We start from the raw sequence: 24,621 nt of genomic DNA on the forward strand, positions 1-24,621 counted from the left end.
AACGTGTATAGCGAATATACTTATTTTCAAAGAGTGCACATATTCCATATGCGATGCACAAAACGTCCTAAGACAAAATTTATTGACAAAACATATTAGTTATATATAATTGTTCTGCCGTTCTGCATTTTCTGTTATGAGCCGTCCATTGTACGACAGTCATGAATGCAAGCAATAGATAAGTGTAACATTAAGAGAAATATTTCTCATATTACACTACCAAATTAAATGGTTATATTATGCTTGTTCTCCAATCCTTATATTGTATCATTTCATTTGGATAAAACAACTCATCGATTATCTTGTAGTAGCTAGTCTGCATTGTTTTGTTGGGAAAGCAGGATTTTCGGTTTGAATCTGTGGTCAGGTCATATCCTTTCCTAACAGTTTGATAAGGGTTCTTCTTGATTAAGCACGCAACATTAAAAAGAGCAAAGACTGGTTGGCTCGAAAAAAAAATGTCTGGTAGTTTACCATATCTCTTGAATGTACAATCTGATAAGGCTTTGCATGTCAGTCTAGAAGGGCACATTTAAATGTTTCCGTCCTGAATATGCATTTGATTTTCCGTTCTCAATTACAGCAAACCATGATCAGCATAAACACAAAGTTAGGACCTTGTTTTGAAAATACGAACTTATAACCATATCATTTGCACATTTACCCAACCTCATAATCCATGTGGCTGTCCCATGTCAGCTTTAATGTTACGATTGTCTTCTGTACCTGTCTATCATAATTGTTTTTCGTTGGTTGGATTTTACAAATTATGCCGTCAATTTTCTCGTTTGGAGTGTTTCACATTGCTTATGTCCAGGTCTATAATAACTGACTTTACAGTTTGTGTTTTTTTCATTGTTAAAGGCTGACATTGGCCTATCATTACTTTTATCTTCGTTTTTTTTTTTTATCTCTATCGGATAGTTGTAGCATTTGCAATCAATCATATCACATTTTAATTTAATGCATGTGGAATATTTAATGAATATACTTATCTTTTTCCCTTATCTCACATACGACTACATACCCTATGGTTTACATTTTTTGTTGAATCATGTTTTATAATTTTTTTTTGTATCATGTTTTTGAAGCGTGTCGACCATGTCATAATATAGTTTCACTGCAGTCATACTGGTAACAGGGATATATAGTTTTTATCGGTTGTGAATATAATTTATTAAGTTACTAGCTTATTTAAACTGTAAGTATTTTTAGATATACTTTTTTTCTGAAAGCAATTTTGTTATCAATATTAGTACAAAATCATCAAAATAAAGGTCTACAACAGGTGTTACATTATTTGACTTAATCTTGAATACAATAGTTGAAACGAAACACTATAAATCACATGGTCTAAAAGCAATACTGTCTTTGTTAAAGGTACACAGATACGAATATTTTATTTTTAACAACTCACTGTATCCTTGTCTTTATCGTGGAACAATTATTTTTGTATCCGTTAATTTATGTTAAATGTAAACTAAATACACTAGTAGTGAGATGTTTTGTTATTTATTCTTTTTACTAATTTAAATATTACAAAGAATGCGGAACGACAAACCCAGTTTTCATACAAATAAAAAAAAACAAAAAAACATATGATTATCTGAAAGGTCATTCTTTCATCAACAAGGGAACTTGATACGGAAGAATTTAGTTACAACAATTTATATTTGCGTTTCATTATCTACCTTGCTTGTCAATAGGATTACAGATTGGACATATAATGCTTTTGCATCTTGTTTTATAGTCACTTTAAGGGTAAGTTATAATAAACTCGTGACATTTTTTATACATTAAATGATCTTAAAATGTACTGTACCAAGTCAGGAACATGTCAGTTGCTATAAACTAGTCCGTTTCTGTGTATGTTGAAATTTGTTTAATGTTGCAGTACAGTGTTTCTGTTGTTCTGTTGTTTTCCACTTAAAGTAGATTTTCCCCTTCGGTTTTAGTTTGTAACCTTGATTTGGTTTTGCTTAATCGATTTATTAAACAGCGTTATACTAATGTTGCCTTTTTTTATTTGAAAGAAAATGCAAACAATATAACAACATTTAGCTAACAGAACAGCCTGGATATTAAAAAAAAAAACAACAATATGGATAAAAAATGCCCGATGCAAATAATAGACATTTGCATTTACCATCTAAACATGATTAATTTTTGAATATTTCATCACAATTTGAATTGAGAATTGTGTTTTACTTTGACTTATTAACAATAAATTCTTTATATTTTGCAGATAACATCATGATGAAATACAGTGTTTGTGTTTTTATTAAGTTGCTCATTTTCGTTTGCTTCATCAGTAGAGGTAAGGGACATGCTTGTAGTTAAATAGTCATTCACATAATACTATATAAATTATTCTTAAATAAACGAAAACAAAAACGATCACGCAATGCTTATTACAACAAATAATGAATACAAAGTGTAACAATTTAAAAGGTGATCATCTGTACCTTATATACGTTTATATTGCTTAGAAAAAAGGGTTGAACATTTGTTGAACACAATGTTATATGGTAACATTTGTGTCGTACCTTATAACCTTTTTAGTTAAGTGTTGTCAAAAAAGGTTGTCATTCAGAGATCCAACGAGACGACACGTGTGGTGTTCGATACAAAAAAACAAAGTAATTGATGCAATCAATAAACAACGCTACTCAAGCTGTAGTTTATACTTACCAAAAGATTGAATTTGCACGCTGAATATTAGATTCATGGTTCGAATCTGTATTTCAAAAAGTTTCTTTTTATAAATGTTTAAATGTAGCTGACATTGTTTGTATGATATCGCTACATAATGTGCGCGTTGTTCATAGTTAAATATGTATGAAACAACGCTATTGATGGTTATATATATTGTTTTTTATTTATTGTTTAAGGTTCGACAAAAATACTTTTCAAAAACATATGATCAATATTTACCAACTTCACTTATCAAGCGTTTTTATTCATTTATTAATATACAGGTTTTTTTTTTATAAAGGGATCGTATCTTTGAATGTATGTAAAAACCATGCCAATTCAGTTATATATAATCGAGTTTAAAATAAAAGCTATATACATATATTTATTTATGCCGCTGATGGACATAAATGTCAGAAATCAAACATACATGTGAATCACTTAAACAAATGTTTTAAAGCCTTGATTTCGTCCCAACGTTTAATCTTTTAATATGGTTTTATTGAAACTGCTGTTAAAGTAAACACTTAATCTAGTTAGTGTTATGTGTTTATATATAGTCGTATATGATTTATAACAAAGTCATGACAGTTTCGGCCCTTTGTGTAATGATGCAATATGTCATGTGATATAATTTTTTTCTTTCTGAATAAACGTGCTATGGTTAGTTGATGTGTGTTTTTTTTTTTTTGTTGGCTCTTATCAAATATACGTTTAGCGGTATTGGGAGGCAAGTATTTGTCCCCGATGACGTAATATATAACAAGAAAAAAAAAAGAAGACAGAGAAAATTTGCTTAATAAAAATACCATAAATATGTCAAGGCCTCCGTGGATTATTCTCTCAGACTAACGCGGGCTTAAGCTCTGAATGTTACCATTGTAGATTATTCTGCAATTGATATAATAAATATAGAAATAATAAGGTAAAAAGACATAAATATTGCAACAGAGAACATAATTTCCCGAAAAACAACTTATTACACTACACGAAGCATCTGGAACGGGTAATCTCTATTAATTTAATGTGTTGTTTAAAGCTTAAGTAGATAATTCAGCTTCTCTTCATAAATAAAAACAAAAATATACAGCGACCAAAGCCAACACTAGCTGGTGCTGTTTTTTTTTTTTTGGGGGGGGGGGATGTAAGAAAGAAAACTTAGAGTATAATTATAATAGAATGTTTTGGCTTTTTTTCTTTAATTTCAGGGCTTCAAAACAAGATAATCTATTCAATTTATGGTTCAATTAAAGAAATAAACTTGCTCAATGGAGAAGTATCAACTTTAGTATCCAATCTGCAGAGTAATATATATTCCTTAGACTATGATTATAAAACTGGATATATTTTTTTCCCGAGGCATAATAAAGACGATATTTTGAGGTAATCAATCAAAGCATTTTCTTATAATCTTGAAATTGATATATACATGTGTATGTTGTATTTCAGTACTCCTGACTTTGGCTGGAATCATTTATATATTTAAATACAATTTCAGGAATCCCATTTTATCAATGGTTCAGCATTCTGGCAAAATGTTAAAAGATTGACTGAAAGTTATTATTGACGACAGCTAATTGTATTTGGCTTTAATCATCTTACATTTAAAGGGAGGCGAAAGATACCAGAGGGACATTCAAACCCATAAGTCAAAAAATAAACTGACAACGACATGACTAAAAAAGAAAAAAAAAGCAACAGACAAAGTGCAAAAAACACAACATAAAAAACTAAAGACTGACCACCACGAACACCTAAATCTGGGGGTGATTTCAGGTGCTCCGGAAAGGTAAGTAGACACTGTTCCACATAAGACAACCGTCGTATTGCTCATATAAGTACAAATATCCGGTAATAAGGCTAATTCGGTAGTTCACATTCGGGAAAAATTGACGGGATTGTAGTTACGACATTATGAACATCTATGAAACGGATATTCCATAACGGTCAACCAACTTCTGATGGCGTCCTTAAAACTTACGAAGAGATTATTTTAACTTCACCACTTGGGACTGATGGTTTAATAGCTTCTTTGTGGACAACAACCCTCTATCAAGGAAATGGTGATAGGAAATGCAAGCCCTGGAAAATCATATCAACTTGGAGATATGTATTTCGTATGCAGGCTGGAATATTGCTACATAGAAATAGTAACTACTGTGTGACTTTATAGTTTTGTGATCTGCGTCGTTCTTATCACCAAAATCCTTTTCAACTGATTTAAGCAGTTGGTTCCTAACTTATGCTGTCACAATACTGTTCCAGCTTAGAGTGACAGTTACACACAAACAATTGTGTGCAACCTTATGTATTCATTGTGTGCCTGTTTTAAGTCGGGATCATTCAATGAAGTTCTGAGTTTTGTATTATGTTTATTGTTTTTCTTGTTTAAATTATTTCATATTTCGCCATATTGATGCATTTTAGCTAATTAACGATCATGGTTTCCATTATTGTTGAAGTCCATACAAAGACCTGATAAACCTTAAGTTACTTATAAATATATCCACGTCATTTATATTACCCCAAATTAGTTTATCTTACATAGTATAATATAATATACTGTAGTGATTGCTAATAAGAATGAAAACAATGGTCTTAAATTTTAATAAAATATAATGGTTAAATCATAAAATATATTGGAGAAATCATTCTGATAGACTGAACGCCAATAACCTCAATTAAAGTACATAAGGTACTATTAGGGATTTTCAAATATGAAAAGATTGTTTTGGGAGAGAGAAAACTACAATCAAAGAGAGATGTTAACATACAAATGAAAGTTAGATATTTTCGTAGGACGAACCCTCATATCCTCAAAATACAGAGAGTGAAGACGAAACAAGTGTCACATTCATTTTGTTTTGTTTAGTTGATAATTAGATCTTTGTTAATCTATTCTCATCTTAATTGTTTACATGGGAGCAAATAACCTTGGTCTCATTTTTCATGCTAACCACTTTGTCTTGGTCAATGGGTTATGGTTTTATTCAATATTTTCACCTCTGACAAATGTTTTGTATATATTTCGTTGGTTTCGTGTTTTCAATAATTTGCTGTGTTTCACGAAAGAAAATCCTGAAAAGCGCTTCGAACGCACGGAAAGTATTTATTTCATTTAAGGAAGTGTGAAATTATACAAAAGTATTATTTACATTTCATAGGTTTCGTTATCCATCTGATACAGCTTATAGCACTAAATTGGTAATAAGTGCAAGGGAACCAATAGCTCTGGTTATTGACCCGCTATTGAATCATGTGTATTGGACAGAAATATACCAACAAAAGATCTATAGATGTAATTTTGATGGGACAAATAAGAACTTCATTCTGCAAGATGATCAACTATATGCTATTACATTAGATTACGTAAACAGGTTTGAATTAAAATTAATACGGCATTTGGGAATCTGGTTATAATAGGATAATAGAGAAAGCACAAAACCAGCTTATCTGTCTAAATTCGATTTGATTGATAAATTTAACAATACTTACTGTTATTTTGATGATATTTTCTCATAATAATCAAGAATACTCTGAATATACTGCCGAAATTCACCACAGCTAACTTACTTTAAATAGATCCAATATTAACACCAATAACTGAACTTTTCTAGAGTTAGATATATATATCAGTTTTACACGAGAAGTCTTAACAAAAATTTACGACCAAAGGGACGATTGTTTATTTTTTTGGAGGTGATGCTCCTCTGGCACCGTCTAACGGTGTTTTTGTTGTTGTACAAGTTATCATTTTGTACAAATTCTAATTTGTATTTTTACTTTGTACAAATTGAAATATTTACATATTTTGACTAAAATTCACTTATAGGTTGCATTTCAGTAAATATAGACAATGCAATTTCCCATAGGAACTCCCTTTACGGCTAGAACTGTGCAACTTTTACTATAAAGTTTCGTAAAACATAATGACCTAAAATGGAAAATTGATTTGCACTACTTTTTTATTCAAATGTAAATACACAGGGCTGTGCGTCATATTTTCAACATTTATATACCCCCAACTTCTTAGAGTTTAAACTTGTACTAAAATTCTGCACTACCCCTCACATCACTTATGATCTTTCTTAGAATTCAATTTACCCCCTACCATGTGCATTTATACTGGTAACATTCCCGATTTAAGATGAAACATAGGGATCATATCTGGGAACCAGTACGTAAACAAAAAAAAATATCGATGATTTTTTTATATTTCCCCAAAAGAAGCGTGGTTTGTGAAAAAGCTGTATTTACAAAGTCCAACCTATAACGTGTACATTAATTCAAATTGTTGATTTTGTTATAAAAAAAAAGGATTGATACACACTATAAATTTTTTATTAAATGACCACACAAAAAACCTTATTTACCGAATACAAAAATATTTCTGCATCATTTGTTTGAGCGTGTGAGTGAACTATGGCATCGGGAATCGCACAAACTCATTTACTTTTTACATTTACATTTTACATATTGAGAAGTGCTTCTCCTCCTTTGTATCTACATGAAAGAAAACCCTGACCATCAGTTTTTGAAAGCTTTTTAACTGTTTCACGTAGCAAAATTTTAAGCTCAGAAACCATTGCTGCGAATAAAGATGTGGCTTTAACAGCTTCAATTTGATTTCAGTTGAGGAACGATCATACTGAGGAATTGGAAAAATGACATTATCCCCCACAGCCAGCTTTGATAATTTCTGTTTCGTTTTCATGGTTAGATATTCGGCTTGGATCTGTTGGCCAGCCAGCTCACGGTTCTTGGCACGAATGATTGGTGATTCAACGTCAATATCATCCTAATTGTTACCCGAGCCAATTTCTATTATACTATCAGAATTGTCACTGGGTCAATTTCTATTATACTATCAGAATTGTCACTGGGGCCAATTTCTATTATACTATCAGAATTGTCACTGGGGTCAATTTCTATTATGCTATCAGAATTGCCACTGAGGCCAATTTTCATTGTACTATCAGAATTAACTGGTATTCATGTATCACTAACATTTAATATTATATAAATATTTTGTAGTGTATATCTATGCTTTTTTTTTTATAACAAAATACATACTATAAATTATTGTACAAGTTATAAGTGAATTTTAGTTGAATTGTGTTCAAATTGTAATTTGTACAGGCACTTGTTTACAAATTATAATTTGTACAAAGTCCAAATACAAATTATAATGTGTACAACTTTTTTGTACAAATTATAATTTGTACAAAATGATAACTTGTACACAACATTTATATATCACAACTCGTTCGCTATACTCGTGTCTGAATTGACGCTTTGAATTTGAATGAGTGTAATATATGTTTTACTAAAATTATTTAGTCAAGTATTTCGATACCACGAATCTTTTAAAACCTTTTTCTATATTCTTCCATAGAGACAAGAATTTGGTTTGCAAGTTTGGCTGGATTCGATATCATTAATTAAATCAATAGTTGATATTAATGTTATACACAAATGCATGGAATTACACTTTGTCGATGACTGTCAATGCACAATGTCATGGTTTCTATTAATGACGTTTTTACACTAAATCCATTGCGTGTTGGGTGTGTATTGATTGATATCTTAGTCTTAGATACATGATTCTTTTTATTAGTTGTTATTGGTTTCAGCTTTCAGTATCTTCGAGTATTATCAAGTCTTTACTTGGTGCCTTTTTTGTTTTGGGATGTATAGATACGCTGCCACATCCGGTCTGTGTTTTCGTGTTTTTTTGTTTTTTGTTTTTAGTTTGTATCTGATCTGATGAGGTGAACCCTTTTCAACTGATCTTCAAAATTTGTTCTAATGTTGTTCTGTTTGTCCCAGGTTAAGGGAAGGATTAAGCGCCAGTAAACTAGTTCAACCCTGCAACATTCGTAATGTGCCTGTCCGAAGTCATAAGCTTGTTGTTTAGTCGTTGTAATTGATTCATGTCTAATATTTAATTTTTGGAAATTGTTTTGTTATAAATTAGGCCGTTATAATTCTCAATTGGATTGTTTCATATGTTTTACATGTCAGAACCTTTTATAAAGTTAGGTTTTTATTCTCATTATTGAAGGCCGTATGATTGTCTACAATTGCTAACATCCACTTCATTGAACTTTGGTGGATATTTGTTTCATTGGCAATAATACATCATTTTCTTATTTCTATATTCTATGTTTGTAATGCCAGTCTGATTTACGAGCGAAAGGTCGGGCGGGATGACGTGGGTTCCCTTTTCATTTTATTTCATCTCATTACAATGTTAAAAGAAGATCGCAGAAACTTCAGTAAAACATGTGTAATATGTCGAAGAAGTGCATATGTTACTACTTACTTGTTTGCAAATTTTACAAAGACTATTTACAATAGTGAACCAATATACATGTAGAAATCATTTTCAGTGTGTTAAGCTCTTGTCTCTCTATTTTGGCATTTTTTTGGGAACAATATTCAAAAGATAAGTAACATTATATACCTATACGGAGTTATTTTCTTACAGAACGTAAGGTGCTTTTTTGGAAGAATCAACCCGGACGATACCAAGTTACAATACTTCAAGACATAAAATAATGTCCTGCGTACGGTCATTATTTTCCCTGATTAAAATGCAAACTATAATTAAATTATTTAATAAACATTAAAGTCGTTTGATAGTAATCGTGTGATGTTACCAATTAGGGTTTTACATTTTTTCTTTTCCATCGTTTCTGGCTCGACAGAAACAATCATTTCCACTGTTTATTAGATTGAAATACCAACAAATCGCACATTTTAACTTTACTTAACTAATACTTTCAAAACAAGCCAGATTTAACACATTTACATTCGTGTGTAGGATTTTTGAAAATCCTATTGATTCACGTTGTATTGGAAATCATTCTTCGACCTTGGATATTCGTTTTTCGTGTTACTTGTACATGTACAGGTATCACGATTGCATATTTCCTTTGTGCCAGTTCATAACTTTTTACATCTATTTTTTTGTTTTACTCTATCAAATGATCAAATTACTAAATATTCTTATTTTCTACAGAATAACAGTCGTGAACATTAGGGGGGATGCATAATGTATACTCCAGGTTATCAGTTAACAAAAATGTAATGCTAGACAAAAGAGTGGCAAAATTTATTCTGAATAGTTTATTAAAAGTTGTTACAAGAATAATCTGCTTTTTTGCGATAAAATTGTCAACAACTTACAAAGTGACTTGTATTTTTCATACACCGTGACAAATCAGTTGTGTCTTGCTTCATACTGTAACAGTTATGTTTTCATGGTAACTGGATAATGACTTCTAAAGTTTATATCTAAATCAATGAGTGAGTTTTATTTCACATTGTAAATGAGCCGTATCAGAAAGAAATATACCACAAATCATTGCAGAAAATAATATTTGTTTATGGTATACAAGTCAGATAATGCAGATTTTAAGTTTTGTTGTCGTATAACACATATATGGCTGTCAGGATTGCCTTTTCATTTGATTAATTCTGACATCCCTCGGTGTGCTATACGACAAAAAAAAAAAAAAAAAAACGCAAAACATGCATTATCTATAACATATTATCTAACCAAATCTTTGTGACTTCACAGGAAATAGTCAACACTATTGAGGTTGTCATTCGTGCATTCTGAGCATGTTAAAACATCATTTTTCATTTTCCTATTTTTTTTAGTCTGTTAGTGAATAATATTGTTTAATGATTATAACAAATCATTTTACATAACTGTCTTCAATTTGCGTTTTTTTTAACATATTATTATATGATAAGTCGTTTGGTGTTGTTTCCTCTGTGTTAAGATTATATTCTGAAATTTGAGGCAGCACAGATGATAAGTCTGGTAGTGTCTGACGATACAGCAACAGTAACAACAATTCTTATCATTTACTTAATTCTTATATTGTTTGTTATTACCACCATTTTTACTCAAGGTCATAAACAATGTAAAGAAACATTAAATAACGTATAAGAAGACACCGTTTGGAAGCAGATTGTTGAAATCAACTGATAGTAAAGGGGTTTTTAAATTGGTTCTTATTTATTGAAAAGTAATAATGTCATTAAAATGTGATCAATTCAGTTCCGATATGTTATTCGTTTTAATGTCAATGCCGCATAATAAACATGATGGATTATCTGTGCAATATCATCGTAGGGTATTGACATGATGTAAACTAAATAATAACGAATAAGAAAGAAAAAAACTAGTTGTAATAAACATTCTTTGAAAAAGATTAAATTGGTTTAGGTGATAGAAGCCACACGATATCATTTTCCTTTTAAGGAACATGTCTTATTATGATCCAAAGTAGACTACCACCATTTATTCACAACTCTCTCACGTTTTTCAATATTTTTCTATTATGTGATTACAGATGGCTGTATTATAGTACAAAGACAAATAAAATAAAAAGATCAAGATTAAATGTTGCTGACAAAACGACCATTAAAGAATTGGTAGATGTAACTGGTTTGGGTATAGGTATGTAGACTCAATGGTTTATGTTAAAAAAAAAACGACAACATGGATATAAAATATGTGGTACCGATGACCGATAGCCTTCATAATGATAGAAGATTCCTGGAATTAGATTTAATGTGTTGACGATTGCATTTAATGTTTTCCTGGCATCCTTTTTAGAGGTTGAAGCTGGACGTTTTTCAATCTAATGGGCTAAAATACAATGACAAAAATATGTTTTATCCATAAATCAGAAGCCTTCAACAAGTACTTATAATATGCGGAAGAAGTAGTGTTTCCAGTCTAAGTGGAAAGCTTATCAGAATCATATTTACAAATTAAGTATTATATAAAAGAAAAGCATGAACAGAACATACCACAATATATTCTGAATATTTAATGATGGAAAAGAGTAACTGAGTACATTAACTTATCGAAATGTCCGTTTACACTGAGGAGAAACTTATCAGAGATACGCTCAAATAAAAAATAAAAATTTAGAAAGACCGGGTAAAGTACGGATTTAAAAGGCATTTGAGAGTCAGAGTTCTGAAAGTTTTGCTAAATACTGCTAAAGTAGTCTATTCCAGGGGTTTGAACAGAAAACCTCCAAAAATGACTTTTCATGTTCTTTCATTTCTTTTTAGACCGTGACATACAAAGAAAAAGTCCTTTTCTAATGTTTGACTTGCCCAAATGAAGACTGCTAAATCTTGCTATCTGTATGTTACAAAACGTTAAGAAAAAAAAATTTGCCGTACGGTGACCCATAGTTGCTAACTTCTTATGTGTAAGATTATATACATAAGAAAAGACCTAATAGTATATCAATAAGTCGAAAATGGTATAATTTATGTGAAAAATACCCCCATAACAATTGTTGTTTCCATGACATTTTTCAAAATTAGAAAATTAGAAATGGCACATTATTGCCAATAAAATAACAATCCATAGAGTTAAACCAAGAATGACATGCACAATTGCAGGTGACCGATTGACTTTGAACCTTGTGGATACTAAGCAATAAACTGTACAAAGGCCAAGCTTAAATAAATATGTAAGCAGTTAAAACAATAAAACATTAAGCAGACAGTTTCTTTTAATTGATTATAACTTTAAGCATAAACTTGACAAAGGTTGTTAACAGTAGCTTTTTACATCAATGCTCAAACAAAGTTGGTTGAACAAAAAGATAAAACATGCTACACAGAGCTACAAGTGATCAGTATGATGGAGTTTCTCATTGATAACAAATTTGTTGAATTTGGAGGTATATTTTTTAAACAAGTTGTTGGCATTCCTATGGGAACAAACTGTGCGCTACTCCTTGCCGATCACTTCTAATTTTCATATAAGTTCCTTCAGACACTTATCAAAAACATGTAAATCAAAGATGCCCGATCATTTAATTTCACATTTAGATATATTGATGATGTATTTTCCATAAAGAATCCATACTTTTTCTGATTCGGTTCCATTAATATATATTCCAGAACTTGAAACTAAAGAAACAACTAACACGGCTTCCTCTACTTCAATTTTTAGACTTATACCTCGAATTTGACATAATATCAGAATATCTGACAAACGAGACGATTTCAATTATGAAATTATAAACTTTTCCCACCTTGGCAGCAACATACCAACTTCACCTTCATATGGGATTTACATTTCCCAACTCATTCGGTATCCAAGTGCTTGCTGCTGCTACTCAGACTCTATAAAACGTCACCAGTGTCTGAGCAGAAAGTTGATGGGCCAAGGTTATGTTACAGAACGTCTCGTCCTTTTTTTTAAAAAAGATCATTGGAAGATACCAAGACCTTGTTGATAAATATTCTGTATTAACTTCGCAAATATGATAGTCTTGAAGTATAGATTCTAGGAACTGACGTTGTTTGTCATCTTAATTACGTCATTGTACGTGTACAGTTTCCTATGTGTGTCCTTTTAAATTTTTAACCTTTGCTGTTTAGTTCATTTTGGATTACGTGGATCGGTACTCATACATCCCTCATTGTGTTATTGTGCTATGGTCTATTTTTAATTATTGTCTTTTAATTTTGGTTATTTTCTTTGTCTATATGCCATTTTGTGATTCTTTGTTGAAACTGTTATTTGTTTTATTAGTTAGTAAGATTGTATTACAATGTTGACTGCTTTACCCCAATTTTTGACGTGGTTACCTATAATGTCTGTTTGTTTTGCTCACACATTGTTGTCAATAAAATGGAATTCAATGCGACTGTCATATAAGTGAGTGGTTTTGCTAGCTAACAAACCAGGTTTAATTCCCCATTTTCTTTATAAGGAAATTCCTGTACCAAGTCAGGAATATGAAAGTTGTTTTCCGGTCGTAAGGTGTGTTTTGACTTTTGAGCTTTTGATTTTGCAATTTTATAAAGGACTTTCTGTATTGAAATTCCCTTGCAGATCGGTATTTCTATTATTTTACTTTTCAGTAAGAGCTGGTTTTAGGCTAAAGAGTGTATTCTATTGAATAACAATGCAACAATCATGATAATGATTATAATAATACTATTATTATTATACATACAATGACTTCTTCAAATAATAAGAATAATACTCTTAGTAATCCCGAAAGGCTCATCGTTATTCCTAGAAAACTGACACCCTTCGAAAAGAAAAAATTACAAAACTTTTAAACCATTGTGTGTCGCGAAGGGCCAGAAATGACAACATTTGATTTAAACAACTAGTGAAAACTGTATATTCCTGCCAAGCTTACCTTTAAACAAACTTATTAGTAAAGGTTATCTTACCAATGTTGTAATTAGATCTTTGAATATAGTTTACATTGGCACTAATATCGATTTTGTCATCAGCAAAATAAAACATAACTAAATTTGTATTCTTTTCAAACGGGATGTATAAAGACACACCCACGTTCATTTTCATCTATAAAGAGGTTAACTCCTAACTATCCTACTGCCTGTCGATACATTTATTCTTGGCATTGCACAAGTCTTGTCTTCTTTGACTGTCCATGACGTTAAAATACTAAATCCCTGGGATGTGTTTTAGTTGATTTTAGTCTCTGATGCATGATTTTTTATTATTAATTGTTTTTGGCTTTTAACTAGCTGTCAGTAACGGCGAGTACTCTCAAATCGTACTTTCTTGTTTATTTGACCTGTTGATACTAATTGTAATGTTTTTTTTGTTATTTAATGTTTACTTATTCAGGGTTAAATCTGGTCTATATACCAGCTTTGATAAGTGTTTGTTATTACTATAAATTTTCAATTCTTCGTACTATGAACATCAATGAAAGTTATTTATTTTGTAAAAAAAATTCCTTTGTCCATTTGAACTGTACACGTATACCTAACAACAAAATTATTTTCATTTACCTGTGTTTAAAGTAATTGCAAATGGCTGATATTTTTCTTCAAGCATATTGTTTTTCTTAAATTGTTTGACATTCCACAGCGGTATAACATGTTACTTTAACTATTCTTCATTTAGTTTATTTATTTTGTATTTACATTGTATCAAATATTTGTTCAGTGTATGTTCACTGGTGTTAATATGTCTTTTGATTGAGTTGAGCCATTTCAATTGATATTTTATAGTGTCTTTCTATGTTGTGATGTTACACTATTGTTTCAGATAAGAGTGAAGGTTTGTTACCATTAATACGTGTAAACCCGCTGCAATTGTTTGCATCGGTTCTAAGTCAGGAACCTAATATTTAGTAGTTGTCGTTTGTTGATGTGGTTCATAAGTGTTTCTCGTTTCTCGATTTTTATATAGATTAGACCGTTAGTTTTCCCGTTTGAATGGTTTTACACTAGTGATTTTTGGGGGCCTCTATAGCTTGCTGTTCGGTGTGATCCAAAGCTTCGTGTTGAAGACCGTACTTTGACCTATAATGGTTTACTTTTATTAATTGGACTTGGATGTAGAGTTGTCTCATTGGCACTCATACCACATCATTATATCTATTAATTCAAATTCATGTTACTAAATTGTCGTTATAGGTCAGGCCTTTATACTGTAAATCAACAATTCCACTATCTGTATATTTATTACTAGTATTATTTTTATATTTTTTTTTGTGCTAAGTATTAATTATCATTGATCAGTGTAATGAATCGTGTGTCAAATGTGAGGCGATAATTATGTTTATTTTATTTCAATATAGTCACGACATAAATACCTTGTAACACCATATTGAAATAACTACCAAAACTGATGATAGTGATTCTAAAAACACCATTGCTATTTCAGATGCTAACAAAAAACGACTGTATTGGATGGAATATCAAAAAGGTGATTTGGAATCTTCCGATCTAAATGGAACAAATGCTATCAAAGTTGTCAGCACGAATAAAACGAGAACAAACATAGGCATCTATGTTTATGGTAGCAAAATATATTGCTCAAATGGTAATCAAATATTAAAGGTCAAAGTATCACCAGTTACAATGGCAGAGGTCGTACACACAGATACAGAGAAAATTCATGGTGTACTTTATTATGATGGTAAGGATATACTTATTGGAAGAAAAGGGTAAAGATAAATTATCTGACATATTCGTATACTGTTTATATTTTTTCAGTCAATTAAGATAAAATCACATGAACGGTACCAATTGTTCTGCACAAGATGCGCATTTCCACAATTCATGAGCTGTGTCAGATAGAAATCGACCTTATGCAAATGATTATCAATATATATATATTAACCTTTTTCGGGTTGAAAAAAATCTATATGCAAAATTTGTAACTGTTTGAAAATTTAGTCGATATAAAAAACCTACAAAATAGACCAAATCATCTTTTATTTCGTATTTGAATGTTTCAAAATCAATCAAAGTATGATACATGTACATGTATAAGTGTATTTGTCAATTTCTATCCGATGCAGCTCACATGTCACATGATAGTATGGCCGAAATATTTGAAAAAATCAAAACCTAATGAAAAAAAAAATGAAGAGCCTATACATTATAAACCAAAAAGAACAAAAGGTAAAGGCACAGCCGGGCAAGGAATCAGAGCTTATAATGAGAGGATTATCAGTCCAATAAACATGTGGATATTTCTTAACGAATCAATTCATAATTGATTTGCAATGTTTTTTAATTGGATTATTTAAAATGCAATATGTGTAAATAATGACTTGTTAAGAAGAATGAATAAGTTTGTACAAATGTATGTTAGTCTGTAAATGAGAAAATTACATGCATACAAACAATGTATATTGCACAATACGGATGAATTGTACACGTAATTTGACAAATAAAAATGTTTGCAATAAATGTTTAAATTATTGACCTAAATATGTTATGCATAATTTTATCATATATGTAATCTATATATTTTCATCTGCAACTTTTATTTGTCATTAGTTGACGATGTTTAACCTTTTTGTTTGGGTCTTTGTCTAAAGATTGTGAAATAGTTATGTACTGCTTGTACGTGTATGCAGCCATATAATCAATGTTATCTCGTAGCTGTTAATTCGCTTTAAATTAACGAAACGTACATGTTAACTAACTCTATTATCTAGCTTAATAAATGCAATACTGTTGGTTCATTTTATTTCGTGGTAACCAATTTTCGTGGATTGAGGAAAACTTGCATTTTCGTGTATATCTAATGTCATTGTTAATGCTAAGTCTGCAAACATTCCTTTAGAAAAAATTGTAATTCGTTGAACATTTTAATTCGTGGTTCCCATGTGAAAACGAAATCCACGAAAATTGGTTTCCAACGAATATTAATGAATTCACAATAACAGATGTTTATGATATGAGAGAGCAGTCTTTTATTGACGTAACCATTTGGATATCAGCTATGAGTAATCAATAATAAAAAAAACCTAGACAAAACAATAGTACAAACGAATAAACGTATCCTACTTTGTAGGCTTACAGAGGGATGCATATAGTTCGTTCTACCTCATAATCACGAGTTTTTAATTGTATTTACTAATAATGTTTCAATCGATAAATATTCAAGGTTTATGTTAATACAAGTTTGTAATACATTTAGAAAAGAGGGGCGAAAGATACCAGAGGGACATTAAAACTCAAAAATCGAAAATAAACTGACAACGCCATGGCTAAAAAAGAAAAATAACAAACACACAAATAATAGTACACAAAACACAACACAGAAAACTAAAGACTAAGCAACACGAACTCAACCAAATACTAGGGGTGATCTTAGGTGATCCGGAAGGGTAAGCAGATTCTGCTCCACAAATGGCACCCGTCGTGTTGCTCATGTTAGTACAAACCCGATAGCTAGTTTAATTCGATAGGTCATAGAAATATCGTGTTTGCCCCTCTTTCCATACAGATTTGAACTACATACATTCACACAACCTTATTTCATTCATTAAAACGACATAAGTGACATGTCACATTGTATATTATGATTAAGATGTTTTCTAAATACTTTATGACATGTTTACATCATGTCTATATTATACGATGTGTTATTGGTTTTTAATGTTTAGTTTGACTAATTTGATAATGTCATATTTGAAATAAAACTTGAACTCACTTTTGCTTTTTTCGAATAATATTTTCATGAAAACAAAGTATCCCTTCTATGAACAAATGATTTTCAAATCAATGACCATTATCTCATGAATTAATTGATATTTGATTAAACATGTCTCTAAATTTGCACATATTAGCATGTTGAGTTTGATTATACATATGTTTTATATATCTAATTTCAACCTAACGAATTGATTTATGTTATCCTTTTTCATTTAAAGAAATGTTTAAAACGTCTATATATGAGGTATTTACAAACATAACCTTAATTGATCCCACTGGCATCCAAAGGTGAGTAAGATTTTATGTTTTTTTTTAATTCAAAACTTATTATAGAAACGTGTAAAAAATGTTTATAGTTACATCAGCACAGGCAAATGATTATAATTTTCAATTGATTTTGAATAAAGAAATATTTAATATGTCACAATACACATATTTGAACTGAAAACACTATTATCCTCAGATTGTTTTTCGCGCATATGCGTTGATATTGGCAAGTTTGGATCAACTGCATAACAGTTTGTTATCCGTAGACTAGACTCTACAAAGTAAATCACATTACACAAACACTCGTCTACAAAAAACAAAATACATAATAGAAGTAACAAAAAAAAAAAAAAAAAAAACGGAGGATATAGGGTATTTAACGATGACAAAAAATCAGTACATATAAGTTTTTGTGATATTAAATGGATATACAAAAGTGTTTACATGAACCTATTGTTTTACCTGTTTTTTGAACAAAGACATTTATTTTTCTGTAGAAGATTTTGCTTAACACATCTGACTTACAGTTGAGAAAGATTATGCAGTATCTTAATTAACCATTGTTGTTCCTGCTTTATATATCCTTCATTGTAAGTATTGTTATAATTTATTATAATGTTGTGTTCTACAGATATAATTTCAAAGTACATGTTAAAATTAGTTGTTGTGAAGGTGAAAATAGTAACTTCCGCTTTTCAAATCATTTTAGTGTCAGATGATGGCTTACCCGATGCGCATTATTCATATAAGTTACATTACCATTAAAAAAAACTATTTTACTATACGCTGATTTATCAGGTCTTTTGAATGTTTGATAGGATAACTGAATCTATGCATCTTTAAACTCACAATCAATGTGCCTGCTTGCCATTTTTGAAACAACTTGTTTTCTTATGTAAAAAATCCAACCCTGTCAAATATTTATTTCATCATTGAACACATTTATTGAAAAAGTCATGTGGAAAGTATCCCTTTACAATATAAATTCTCCATCTTAATTTACTACGTCGATGAAATGCCAAACAAACGTACACATGACATCAAATAACGTCACCTTAAACCGAACACTTTGTCAGAAAAATAACGATTGAAATTACGCGTAATATAAGCCAGGTATAGTTGATGAGTTTTTACTTTGATTGCGATGCTACAAACATATGTACATGTATAGTGAAGGTAAATGGAAAACATGAACTTATATATTTGTCCGATGTCATATAACTGATTAATTATATGGAAGGCTACACGGTGACTACATTTTGTTAACTTATATGCAATTTTGGCAGTGGTGGAGATTTGCTTTCCTGGAAATCATACAAAAACTTAATTTTTTCATATATAGGAATTTTTATTTTAACTAAGAATAAACATGATGTAACTAGATACTTTCGGCCACGTCAATTAAGTTTTCTTTGTCGTGCGTATTTGGTTTTTATGCGATATAATCATAAGTTTATAAATGCCTTTAGTTTCTTCTAGTCTTTTGTGTTCTTTAAACGTCTTCAACTTCATAAACATGTTAAGTCAGTCTAGTAAACAACATGACCCTGCCAAATTTAATTTGTTTTAAATGTTGATGCAATCTTGTGTACAGAAAATCACTTAACCAATCGACCAAGTCTTTTTAAAACGTCATCACTGAGCAGAAAGTTGATGAACCAGGAGTATGTCAAAGAACGTCTCGTCCTTTTTCTTAAACAAGACCTTGTTGATAAATCATTCTTATCAACTTCACAAATAATACACGATGGTCTTGAAATATAGATTCTAGGTACTGACGTTGTTTATCATCTTTAACACATGTTATAGTATTCTTTCATTTGTCTTTGTAGACTATTACTTTTACTGTTTAGTCTATTTTTGGTAATATCCATTTGACGTGGCTCTGTACGTATACATCACGTCATTGTGTTATTCTGCTATGTTAAATTTTTGTATTCTTGTATTTCGTTTTTACTAATGTGCTTTGTCTCTATGCCTTATTTTTTTATGTTGACCTATTTGTTTGTTTTCATTGTGATTAAGATTATAACACAATTTGACTGCTGTACTCCTATGTTTGACATTTTTACCTATTATGTCTTTTTGTTTTCTTCACACATCAATGTCAATATAATGGCATTTTTTGCTACTGTCATACAAGTGAGAGGTTTAGCTAGCTATAAAACCAGGTGTAATCCATCATTTTCTACACTAGAAAATGAATGTACCGAGTCAGGAATATGACAGTTGTTATCATTCGTTTGATGTGTTTGGATTTTGAGTTGCCATTGCTTAGGGACTTTCCGTTTAGAATTTTCGGTATTTTGTTATTTTACTTTTTGCATAACAGAAAACATGTCAGGGTTTGTTCAATGGTAAAGACACACCCAATAAAGACAGAACACAAATTATCTGACGATATAGTTTTGAAATCGTTATGACAATGCTAAATATAAAAATCAACGTTTGTTGGTGCAACGTTAGAAATATAAAACCATAATTAAAAAAAAAAAGAATAAAAAACCTTAAACATTTTTGAATATTGCTTGTTCTCAGTCCTAGAGTATGTACTTTTTCAAATTTTTGTGTTAGGCCGTTTTCACATTGAGCTAAAGTTAACTAAACACTTAGAATAAACTTTATTACGTTTCCATTGATAAAATTCAATGTTTACATATAGTTTAAATCAGGTTTCGACAACATGCAGTCCATAGTCAATATAGGACTTGTGTATGTTAAGTATACATATAACTTGATATTAAGAACGTGGTTTTTACCATGAATATTTAAGGAGGTTACAATTATTGAAAAAAAAATGATTTCTAATATTTGTTTTCTTTTTTGCTAATGGAATATTCATTTTACATCTGAGCTGAGTCAATATATGAATTCACCTTATGCAAGCGCACATATATGTGTATAAGACTTTGAAAGATTTTGGAACATTCAAATACAAAATAAAAGATAAATTTGGTCTGTTTTGTACGGTCCTTATAACAACTCAATTTTCAAACAGTTCCAGATTATGCATACAGATTTTTTCAACCGGAAACACGATAACAAATGTATTGATAGCATGCATATTACTTATTGATATAACGGCTTTATTATTTAGCACGAACATTTTTTCTTTTCTTTTTGTATACAACTATTTCTTGCAAAGTCCTGCATTTTTTAGGGAAAAATATTTATTGTGAACCTTTTTTGGAAACGGTTATTTTGAACAGTTAGTACCAGTCCAGAATATTAATTTCCAAAATCACCACTAAGGTTTTGGGGTAATAGAAATATTGTCACTTAGGTCTTATTTACAATCGACAGTAAAACCCTTGTCAAAGTGTATCATCAGTTTGGCTGTGCGGGATGTACAAGTATGTAGCAACGACCTGTCAGAATGGGGACATTAAATCTGATAACTTGTGTAAAGAGAGATCAGAGCACGTTAAAAACCCTTGCAACAACACTTTCAAGGGTCTGTTGGTGACCTGTTGCAAGGGATATACTCTTTCCCTATCCAATATACTCTAATTTTCGAGTGGCAGTCTAAATTTCTCTGAACTTCGTCCCGAGTGGCTTCTATTATAAGACCTACCTATTGTTTTGATTGTGAATTTGTTCATGTCCTGAACACGTATGAAATATTTGCCACTAGACATGAATCAACCACCAATCAATCCATCCCTTATTTTCAAAATATTTTTTTCGCCTACAATTATGCTGTGTTATCCTGTTTAATTGTGATATCTTTAGAACACTCAAAGTTCTACAAATCAATATAACAATTTTTGGAAGGTATTTACCATTCATCTTATTGTGACAAACCATTATTTTTCATATTTATAAAAAACAAACAATTTTTCATCCATAACATACAGGAACATTTATTTAACTCCATGTTGTTTACACCGCCCTTCATTTTCAATGGAATGAAACAATTTTCCTCACCCCTTCCTGAAACAAATGTATGTTTTCTGTAAAAAAAATGGAATTTAAACAATTTATCTAACCACCATCCCCCCGAAACCCCCTCCCCCCCAAAAAAAAGTTTATAATTGAAAATAATATGAATTGGTCTGCGCCTAACTGATGTAACAGTTTGCAGCACTATTCGTAAATTACATGTGCATATTGTTTGCTGGTTGAACATTTTCCATAAAGAGGTAATTGAAACTGATGTACAGATGAGAACAAATTTAATGTAAAACCAGTGGTCATTACTTGAAACTAATTGTAAAACATGTACAGAATGTGACGTTTGGTGTGTATAGGATCTTAGTTGGTGTATTTTGAGTCCGAATCTTATATTTAGTTTAATCTCTATGTTAAAATCTAAATCACTTGTGACCTACAATTCTTGCCAAGTATTGTCATAAAATTTGTCCTCCAACTAAACTAAAATTACATAGAATATATACTTTGATCATTCGTGAGTGTGAAATGTTTTGTCGTGAACTCATGTCAGCCTTCTACTCATTAAGTTGAATATATGATGATTATGTTATAGTTTTTTCTTCTGTATTCAGACAAACATATGATTAAAATTAGTTTCATGTTTTATTTTTAATCATTAAAAAATTTCAACAGCAGTATTTCTATACGTGTGTTGTTTGGTCAGTTTGTTCATAAATAGATATCAGAAATGTATGATTATTATGATGATTGGCATTTAGTTGAAGCTTTATGTTCTTCCGATATTAGCAAATATAAGATATCAAAATCATCATTTGAAAAAACATACATTAAGGAAACAAAGGAAAAACTCTTTCCTCATATTTATGTTTATGTTTTACAGATATGCCTCATATTTATGTTTATGTTTTACAGATATGTCGGCAGTGACAATAATTGGTCGTTATTACTCTTCCTGAACTTAAAAATGAAAAATGATACGATAGAAGGACGTTGGAGTTTGTAATGGAACACACTGCATGTCGGATAGACCGCGACGGAGCCCAACTATTGAGTGATATCGTAAAGTAATTCTAACTTTCATCAAAAGAATGATTACGACGACTTTCATTAATTTTACTGAAACATTTAAAGGAATAAAAAAAGATAATGAGCATGCAAGAATTAGGACCACAGAACATCTCCAATACACACTAGTGACTCACAGTCGGACAATCGAGTGAATGTTACAAGGAATATGATGTTAATTATAAATATATAAAACATGGGACATTCGAATCGGTAAATTGTGATTACATATTAAATCATTATCCATACTGCCGACGTATTCGGGACAATAGTATCAATAGACCAAAGCGAAATATATGTCAACTTGTGTTGAAAATAGTTCTAAAATAAACTCGAACTGATTTAACTGGCAAATATGAATGATAATCAAAAGCAAAAAAATGTCTACCGTATTCAAATAAAAAAGGCGATTTGGTAGTTGAAGCAAAGATGTGAACTAAAGTACATATACATACTCCAATCAAGATGCATAAATGACAGACGTATAAATGAGTGGTTTAGTTAGATTCTTAAGAGCTTTCATTGAGGGGTTTATAAAATGTTGGTGTTTGAGTGAATGTATTCTGAGATGCATTATACACATAACAGTATTTACTTGGGTAAAAGCGGGAAGTTTAAATCGGGAATAGCTAATGCCCATGCTCCTTACAGTGGATAATACGTCAGAATGTGCATGCATTTAACAAAATGTGTATGATGCCGTGATGCAATTATATTACACCATCAAAAATATATTGCAGCTTATATAATATATTTTGTTGCATCATTTATTGACAGGGAATTCATAAACGCAATACTTTGAATTCGGTAAATAAGTTCGCAAAACAGTCAATGCATACTGTTTTTTTTTTGGCTTACATGTTCGATTTTTATAAATTATTAAAGTTCACAAAGAGTCATGTGTTAAAACAATCACAAAACGCTAAAAGCTATTACGTAAACATATAAGCATTTAATGCAACATATATTGATTGTCTTTTAGGTATAATAAATAAACAAATATCAATCATGAATTGAACGGTGCATTATTATAGATACACGGTACCCTGAATAACATCGTCATTCATAGTAAGTGAGGAAACTTCCTTTAAATTTCGAGGAAGAGGTTGTCAAACTATCTACAACCGAATATACATTTCTGTTGTTGGAGCAAGATAGTACAGATTCTAAGAAGATAATGATTTATTAGCGACTGTTAGTTTCGATGCTTGATGAATTTTTTTGTTTCAAAAAGCGAGTACGAATTTTCAATTCTAAATACTGTCAAATCAAAATCTTACGAAATCTATCACAAAATAAAATCAATTCTTCATGTTGTTCTTTTAAACCGCTTTTTGATGGGGTTAGTGTTGTCTTTAGTTTACTATGTTGTTTTTTGTGTTCTGATGTGTGTCTTTTTTTTGTCTTTTGGGGTTTTTTTTTGCCATGTCTTTGTCAATTTATTTTCAACTTTTGAGCTTTTTTTCCCTTTGGTATCTTTTGCCTCTTTTCTCAAATCATATAAGGATTATTTACTCCTGAGCATTGAATATTACACACAATAACCGTATTCTGTATGATGCTGAGGGTATTACGAAGAAAAAGTCTCCACAATTCCCGCTTTAATTTAACTCTTCTTAAATTTAAAACGAAACCAACCCCATGTCCGTGTCCGCGTGCAACCCCATACTTCTTCAAAGACAAGTCTGTAGATTTAATTTATAA

At 30.7% G+C, this 24,621-nt stretch overlaps 1 long non-coding RNA gene across 2 annotated transcripts; it reads left to right on the top strand.

Moving 5' to 3' along the window:
- The first annotated feature begins 768 nt into the window (after positions 1-768).
- LOC127719006 (uncharacterized) lies at positions 769-24,233 on the top strand. Of its 2 annotated transcripts, none has more exons than XR_007990090.1 (7): positions 769-1,201; positions 2,246-2,317; positions 3,903-4,077; positions 5,859-6,071; positions 11,064-11,170; positions 15,404-18,548; positions 22,765-24,233. It is a non-coding gene; the product is annotated as an uncharacterized LOC127719006 (long non-coding RNA). The 2 variants fall into 2 exon arrangements; XR_007990091.1 differs by lacking the exon at positions 769-1,201 and adding an exon at positions 1,557-1,761.
- Positions 24,234-24,621: the final 388 nt, after the last annotated feature.

The sequence above is a fragment of the Mytilus californianus genome, unplaced genomic scaffold (genome assembly GCF_021869535.1).
Source record: "Mytilus californianus isolate M0D057914Y unplaced genomic scaffold, xbMytCali1.0.p SCAF_10, whole genome shotgun sequence".
NCBI classification, from domain to species: Eukaryota; Metazoa; Mollusca; class Bivalvia; order Mytilida; family Mytilidae; genus Mytilus; species Mytilus californianus.